Source organism: Cherax quadricarinatus, chromosome 72 (assembly GCF_038502225.1).
Source record: "Cherax quadricarinatus isolate ZL_2023a chromosome 72, ASM3850222v1, whole genome shotgun sequence".
NCBI lineage: Eukaryota > Metazoa > Arthropoda > Malacostraca > Decapoda > Parastacidae > Cherax > Cherax quadricarinatus.
Window position 1 is genome coordinate 3,227,629 of NC_091363.1, and position 7,500 is coordinate 3,235,128.

Here is a 7,500-nt window from a genome sequence, read left to right on the forward strand (position 1 = left end):
GAGCCATCGTCCCCACGGCCCGGTCCCAGACCAGACCTTCAGGTGGATTAGGGCCTGATTAAAGCAGACTGTTACCGTTGGCCGCATGCAGTGCAACGTAGGAACCACAACCTGGATGGTCAGGAACTAGTCCGGTTCCCTACTGTGCTGAGAGACACGAACCTCTCCGTGTATATCGTCTCGTAGATGGTCGATTTATCAGTCAATTTTGTAATGAATATCCTAGTGCTTGTTCGCGTGTCTTTCACACGCCTTAAAAATGTTAGTATACAACAAGTACAGGTACTCTGAGAGTACTATCATGGCTTCCTATCGTGTTTTGAAAGCTTTGTTACTGAGCCTAGCATTGTCCTTGATAAGTACGACATATGTACACCAGTTAGGTATCTTCATTTCCAAACGTTTCGCCTACACAGTACGTTTCTTTAGTCCAGTACAGAGGAGTTAGCAGAAGCAGTAGAGATCTGAAGATGATGCAATCAGTCCATCACTCTTGAAGGCGTAGTTTTGAGGGTGGTCAGTCCCTCAGCCTCCAGGCTCAGGAACTGACCACCTCAAATAATGTCTTGTAGGTTTATATAACCCAGTGAAAAACAAAGAAAATACTTACTTTTCTAAATGTAGAAGGAACGCTGCAGTAGGCCTATTGGCCCATGCTAACTATGTCTGTCTCACATCCAACCACACACACCCGTCCATCCTATATTTAAAGACAGTCCTAGTGTTTCCCTGTACGATACCTGGGTGTTTGCTCCATCCATCTACAAGATTATAGGAATGAAGGTGTGTTTGACCTACTGTTCCATGCTAGACAGGTCTTTCTCGAACGCTAGCGCACTCGGCTCACGCTGAGGTCCAGAGATCGAAGCTCTGGTGCGGCTGGAAAACATTAAGGACGTGTTTCCATAAAACACCTGCCGTCCATGTTCACCCATTAGTATAAAATGGGTGTTAGTGGACTGGTGTGGGTCGCATCCTGGGACAAAACTGACCTAATTTGCGGGAAATGCTCAGTATAACAAGCGGCTTTGTATATAGTAGTATGTCATTTATTTCAGCTATGGTCTGTATATCACCTGGAGGATATTCCGGGGATCAACGCCCCCGTGGCCCGGTCCACGACCACGCCTCCCAGTGGATCAGGGCCTGATCAACCAGGCTGCTACTGCTGGCCGCACGTAGTCCAACGTACAAACCACAGCCCGGCTAATCTCGACTCGAAGTATCTGTCCAGCTCCATCTTGAAGGCAGCCAGGGGCCTATTAGGCATGTACATGTAAAAATAATGATATTATTATTATTAATATTATTAAGTGACGTATATTGAGGAAAGGTTTCGCCAGACAGTGGTTGCTTCAGTGCAAAAGAAAGAAGAACGATGGAACAAGAGAAGGAGTTGAAGAGAATCATTCCCTCAGCCTGGAGTGTTGTCCAGAGTCGGGCTGCAGGGAAACTCTCGAAACACATCAAAGGTTATTCAGTAGGGGTCACGGGAGCAGCAGGTGGTCACACAGCAGCAGGTGGTCACACAGCAGATGTCACATAACAGTAGAGGTCACGCAGCAGTAGGGGGTCACAGAGCTGTAGGGGTCACAGCAGTAGGGGTTACAGCAGTAGGGGGTTACAGCAATAGGGGTCGCAACAGTAGGGGTCACAGAGCAGTAGGGGTCACAGCAGTAGGGGGTCACAGAGCAGTAGGGGTCACAGCAGTAAGGGGTCACAGCAATAGGGGTCATAACAGTAGGGGTCACAGCAGTAGGGGGTCACAGAGCAGTTTACCTGGAGTTACAGCAGTAGGGGTCACAGCAGTAGGGGTCACAGCAGTAAGGGGTCACAGCAATAGGGGTCATAACAGTAGGGGTCACAGCAGTAGGGGGTCACAGAGCAGTTTACCTGGAGTTACAGCAGTAGGGGTCACAGCAGTAGGGGTCACAGCAGTAGGGGTCACAGCAGTAAGGGGTCACAGCAATAGGGGTCATAACAGTAGGGGTCACAGAGCAGTAGGGGTCACAGCAGTAGGGGGTCACAGAGCAGTTTACCTGGAGTTACAGTAGGGGTCACAGCAGTAGGGGTCACAGCAGTAGGGGGTCACAGCAGTAGGGGAGTCACAGAGCAGTAGGGGGGTCACAGAACAATAAGAAAAATCAGAATCAATAGGGTGAAGAATACGTGAAGAACGTTATTATCTGGGGATGTAGGGGTGAGCGTCCCCCGCAGCCTGGTCCCAGACCAGGCTGTAACTCTTGGGATAAAGAGGCAGTGAGCGGCATCAACGCACCTCCCTGGGAGATGAGAGAAAGAGATGCGTAGAGCGTAGCTACGCAGGCAGAGCGGCCCACCTTTGTTGTCCTCTATCACTTCCTTCTCTTCTCCTTGTTAAACCTTATCTCGCCTCACTTAACCACTCCAAACCTCTCCTTCGGCAAGCTTTACAGGCGGAAAAAACAGCAGCATCTATTTTTAGAGAAGGTGCTGCCGATCTGATGTGTCACTGTTCATTTGTTTACATGTAAATGTAAATCAGGTAAGGTTGGGAGGGTCGTGGTCCAGCAGGGCGGCGGAGCCTCATGCCTTCTGATCACATTAATATCCCACGATATACATACTTTCCGGGCATGTTCGGGATCCCTCGCATTACCGGGCGCACGAACTAGCCACAATCAATCACGATAAGACACATATCGATCCTCGTTTAGTGCTGTATGAGCCGCGAGACGCTCCAAGAATCCAGCAGCGGCTTTATCTCCCGGAGTTTGTTTACTAAAATTCTGGTTTGATTATCTCCACTTGTGAGGAAGCCGCCTACGTCCGGAAGCGTGGCACTGGCCACGGCTTCCACCAATATTATTATATATTTATTAATCGTTATTATTTATATGAGGATTATGTGAAACGCTAAACCAGTGTGTGTGTGTGTGTGTGTGTGTGTGTGTGTGTGTGTGTGTGTGTGTGTGTGTGTGTGTGTGTGTGTGTGTGTGTGTGTGTGTGTGTATTATCAGCTAAATATTCATTCGTACGCAGCTAATTTAGCATTTCTTAATAAATAATAATAATAATAATAATAATAATAATAATAATAATAATAATAATAATAATAATAATAATAATAACAATATGTAACATTTTTTTTTATTATCACACTGGCCGATTCCCACCAAGGCAGGGTGGCCCGAAAAAGAAAAACTTTCACCATCATTCACTCCATCACTGTCTTGCCAGAAGGGTGCTTTACACTACAGTTTTTAAACTGCAACATTAACACCCCTCCTTCAGAGTGCAGGCACTGTACTTCCCATCTCCAGGACTCAAGTCCGGCCTGCCGGTTTCCCTGAACCCCTTCATAAATGTTACTTTGCTCACACTCCAACAGCACGTCAAGTATTAAAAACCATTTGTCTCCATTCACTCCTATCAAACACGCTCATGCATACCTGCTGGAAGTCCAAGCTCCTCGCACACAAAACCTCCTTTATCCCCTCTCTCCAACCTTTCCTAGGCCGACCCCTACCCCGCCTTCCTTCCACTACAGACTGATACACTCTTGAAGTCACTCTGTTTCGCTCCATTCTCTCTACATGTCCGAACCACCTCAACAACCCTTCCTCAGCCCTCTGGACTTGTATCATTATAATTGTGTCTCTGATCTCCATAATAATATATTAATCATTATATTGAGGATAATATACACTAAGAGGTGTGTATATTTCGGTGTATATACCTGGAGAAGTGTGTATATCTCAGTGTATATACCTGGAGAAGTGTGTATATCTCAGTGTATATACCTGGAGAAGTGTGTATATCTCAGTGTATATACCGGGAGAGGTGTGTATATCTCAGTGTATATACCTGGAGAAGTGTGTATATCTCAGTGTATATACCTGGAGAAGTGTGTATATCTCAGTGTATATACCTGGAGAAGTGTGTATATCTCAGTGTATATACCTGGAGAAGTGTGTATATCTCAGTGTATATACCTGGAGAGGTGTGTATATCTCAGTGTATATACCTGGAGAGGTGTGTATATCTCAGTGTATATACCTGGAGAAGTGTGTATATCTCAGTGTATATACCGGGAGAGGTGTGTATATCTCAGTGTATATACCTGGAGAAGTGTGTATATCTCAGTGTATATACCTGGAGAGGTGTGTATATCTCAGTGTATATACCTGGAGAAGTGTGTATATCTCAGTGTATATACCTGGAGAAGTGTGTATATCTCAGTGTATATACCTGGAGAGGTGTGTATATCTCAGTGTATATACCTGGAGAAGTGTGTATATCTCAGTGTATATACCTGGAGAGGTGTGTATATCTCAGTGTATATACCTGGAGAAGTGTGTATATCTCAGTGTATATACCTGGAGAGGTGTGTATATCTCAGTGTATATACCTGGAGAAGTGTGTATATCTCAGTGTATATACCGGGAGAGGTGTGTATATCTCAGTGTATATACCTGGAGAAGTGTGTATATCTCAGTGTATATACCTGGAGAGGTGTGTATATCTCAGTGTATATACCTGGAGAAGTGTGTATATCTCAGTGTATATACCTGGAGAAGTGTGTATATCTCAGTGTATATACCTGGAGGGGTGTGTATATCTCAGTGTATATACCTGGAGAGGTGTGTATATCTCAGTGTATATACCTGGAGAAGTGTGTATATCTCAGTGTATATACCTGGAGAGGTGTGTATATCTCAGTGTATATACCTGGAGAAGTGTGTATATCTCAGTGTATATACCTGGAGAGGTGTGTATATCTCAGTGTATATACCTGGAGAAGTGTGTATATCTCAGTGTATATACCTGGAGAAGTGTGTATATCTCAGTGTATATACCTGGAGAAGTGTGTATATCTCAGTGTATATACCTGGAGAAGTGTGTATATCTCAGTGTATATACCTGGAGAAGTGTGTATATCTCAGTGTATATACCTGGAGAAGTGTGTATATCTCAGTGTATATACCTGGAGAAGTGTGTATATCTCAGTGTATATACCTGGAGAGGTGTGTATATCTCAGTGTATATACCTGGAGAAGTGTGTATATCTCAGTGTATATACCTGGAGAGGTGTGTATATCTCAGTGTATATACCTGGAGAAGTGTGTATATCTCAGTGTATATACCTGGAGAGGTGTGTATATCTCAGTGTATATACCTGGAGAAGTGTGTATATCTCAGTGTATATACCTGGAGAGGTGTGTATATCTCAGTGTATATACCTGGAGAAGTGTGTATATCTCAGTGTATATACCGGGAGAGGTGTGTATATCTCAGTGTATATACCTGGAGAAGTGTGTATATCTCAGTGTATATACCTGGAGAGGTGTGTATATCTCAGTGTATATACCTGGAGAAGTGTGTATATCTCAGTGTATATACCTGGAGAAGTGTGTATATCTCAGTGTATATACCTGGAGGGGTGTGTATATCTCAGTGTATATACCTGGAGAGGTGTGTATATCTCAGTGTATATACCTGGAGAAGTGTGTATATCTCAGTGTATATACCTGGAGAGGTGTGTATATCTCAGTGTATATACCTGGAGAAGTGTGTATATCTCAGTGTATATACCTGGAGAGGTGTGTATATCTCAGTGTATATACCTGGAGAAGTGTGTATATCTCAGTGTATATACCTGGAGAAGTGTGTATATCTCAGTGTATATACCTGGAGAGGTGTGTATATATCAGTGTATATACCTGGAGAAGTGTGTATATCTCAGTGTATATACCTGGAGAAGTGTGTATATCTCAGTGTATATACCTGGAGAAGAGTGTATATCTCAGTGTATATACATGGAGAAGTGTGCATATCTCAGTGTATATACCTGGAGAAGTGTGTATATCTCAGTGTATATACCTGGAGAAGTGTGTATATCTCAGTGTATATACCTGGAGAAGAGTGTATATCTCAGTGTATATACCTGGAGAAGTGTGTATATCTCAGTGTATATACCTGGAGAAGTGTGTATATCTCAGTGTATATACCTGGAGAGGTGTGTATATCTCAGTGTATATACCTGGAGAAGTGTGTATATCTCAGTGTATATACCTGGAGAAGTGTGTATATTTCAGTGTATATACCTGGAGAAGTGTGTATATCTCAGTGTAAATACCTGGAGAAGAGTGTATATCTCAGTGTATATACCTGGAGAAGTGTGTATATCTCAGAGTATATACCTGGAGAAGTGTGTATATTTCAGTGTATATACCTGGAGAAGTGTGTATATCTCAGTGTATATACCTGGAGATGTGTGTATATCTCAGTGTATATACCTGGAGAAGTGTGTATATTTCAGTGTATATACCTGGAGAAGTGTGTATATCTCAGTGTATATACCTGGAGAAGTGTGTATATCTCAGTGTATATACCTGGAGAAGTGTGTATATCTCAGTGTATATACCTGGAGAAGTGTGTATATCTCAGTGTATATACCTGGAGAAGTGTGTATATCTCAGTGTATATACCTGGAGAGGTGTGTATATCTCAGTGTATATACCTGGAGAAGTGTGTATATCTCAGTGTATATACCTGGAGAAGTGTGTATATCTCAGTGTATATACCTGGAGAAGTGTGTATATCTCAGTGTATATACCTGGAGAAGTGTGTATATCTCAGTGTATATACCTGGAGAAGTGTGTATATCTCAGTGTATATACCTGGAGAAGTGTGTATAACTCAGTGTATATACCTGGAGAAGTGTGTATATCTCAGTGTATATACCTGGAGAGGTGTGTATATCTCAGTGTATATACCTGGAGAAGTGTGTATATCTCAGTGTATATACCTGGAGAAGTGTGTATATCTCAGTGTATATACCTGGAGAGGTGTGTATATCTCAGTGTATATACCTCGAGAGGTGTGTATATCTCAGTGTATATACCTGGAGAAGTGTGTATATCTCAGTGTATATACCTGGAGAAGTGTGTATATCTCAGTGTATATACCTGGAGAAGTGTGTATATCTCAGTGTATATACCTGGAGAAGTGTGTATATCTCAGTGTATATACCTGGAGAAGTGTGTATATCTCAGTGTATATACCTGGAGAAGTGTGTATATCTCAGTGTATATACCTGGAGAGGTGTGTATATCTCAGTGTATATACCTGGAGAAGTGTGTATATCTCAGTGTATATACCTGGAGAAGTGTGTATATCTCAGTGTATATACCTGGAGAAGTGTGTATATCTCAGTGTATATACCTGGAGAAGTGTGTATATCTCAGTGTATATACCTGGAGAAGTGTGTATATCTCAGTGTATATACCTGGAGAGGTGTGTATATCTCAGTGTATATACCTGGAGAAGTGTGTATATCTCAGTGTATATACCTGGAGAAGTGTGTATATCTCAGTGTATATACCTGGAGAAGTGTGTATATCTCAGTGTATATACCTGGAGAAGTGTGTATATCTCAGTGTATATACCTGGAGAAGTGTGTATATCTCAGTGTATATACCTGGAGAAGTGTGTATATCTCAGTGTATATACCTGGAG

At 42.7% G+C, this 7,500-nt stretch overlaps 1 protein-coding gene across 2 annotated transcripts in view; it reads right to left on the reverse strand.

The window, feature by feature from the left end:
- Positions 1-7,500, reverse strand: part of Notum (palmitoleoyl-protein carboxylesterase notum) — a 69,071-nt gene that overhangs the window by 27,841 nt on the left and 33,730 nt on the right. Inside the window, exon 1 of one of the 2 annotated variants that reach the window (XM_053795020.2) lies at positions 2,279-2,412. The exons of the other annotated variant lie outside the window; for it this stretch is intronic. The gene's annotated coding sequence lies outside the window, so the exon portion shown is untranslated. Of the gene's footprint in view, positions 1-2,278; positions 2,413-7,500 lie in introns of those variants that run through there. 2 annotated transcript variants of the gene reach the window in all.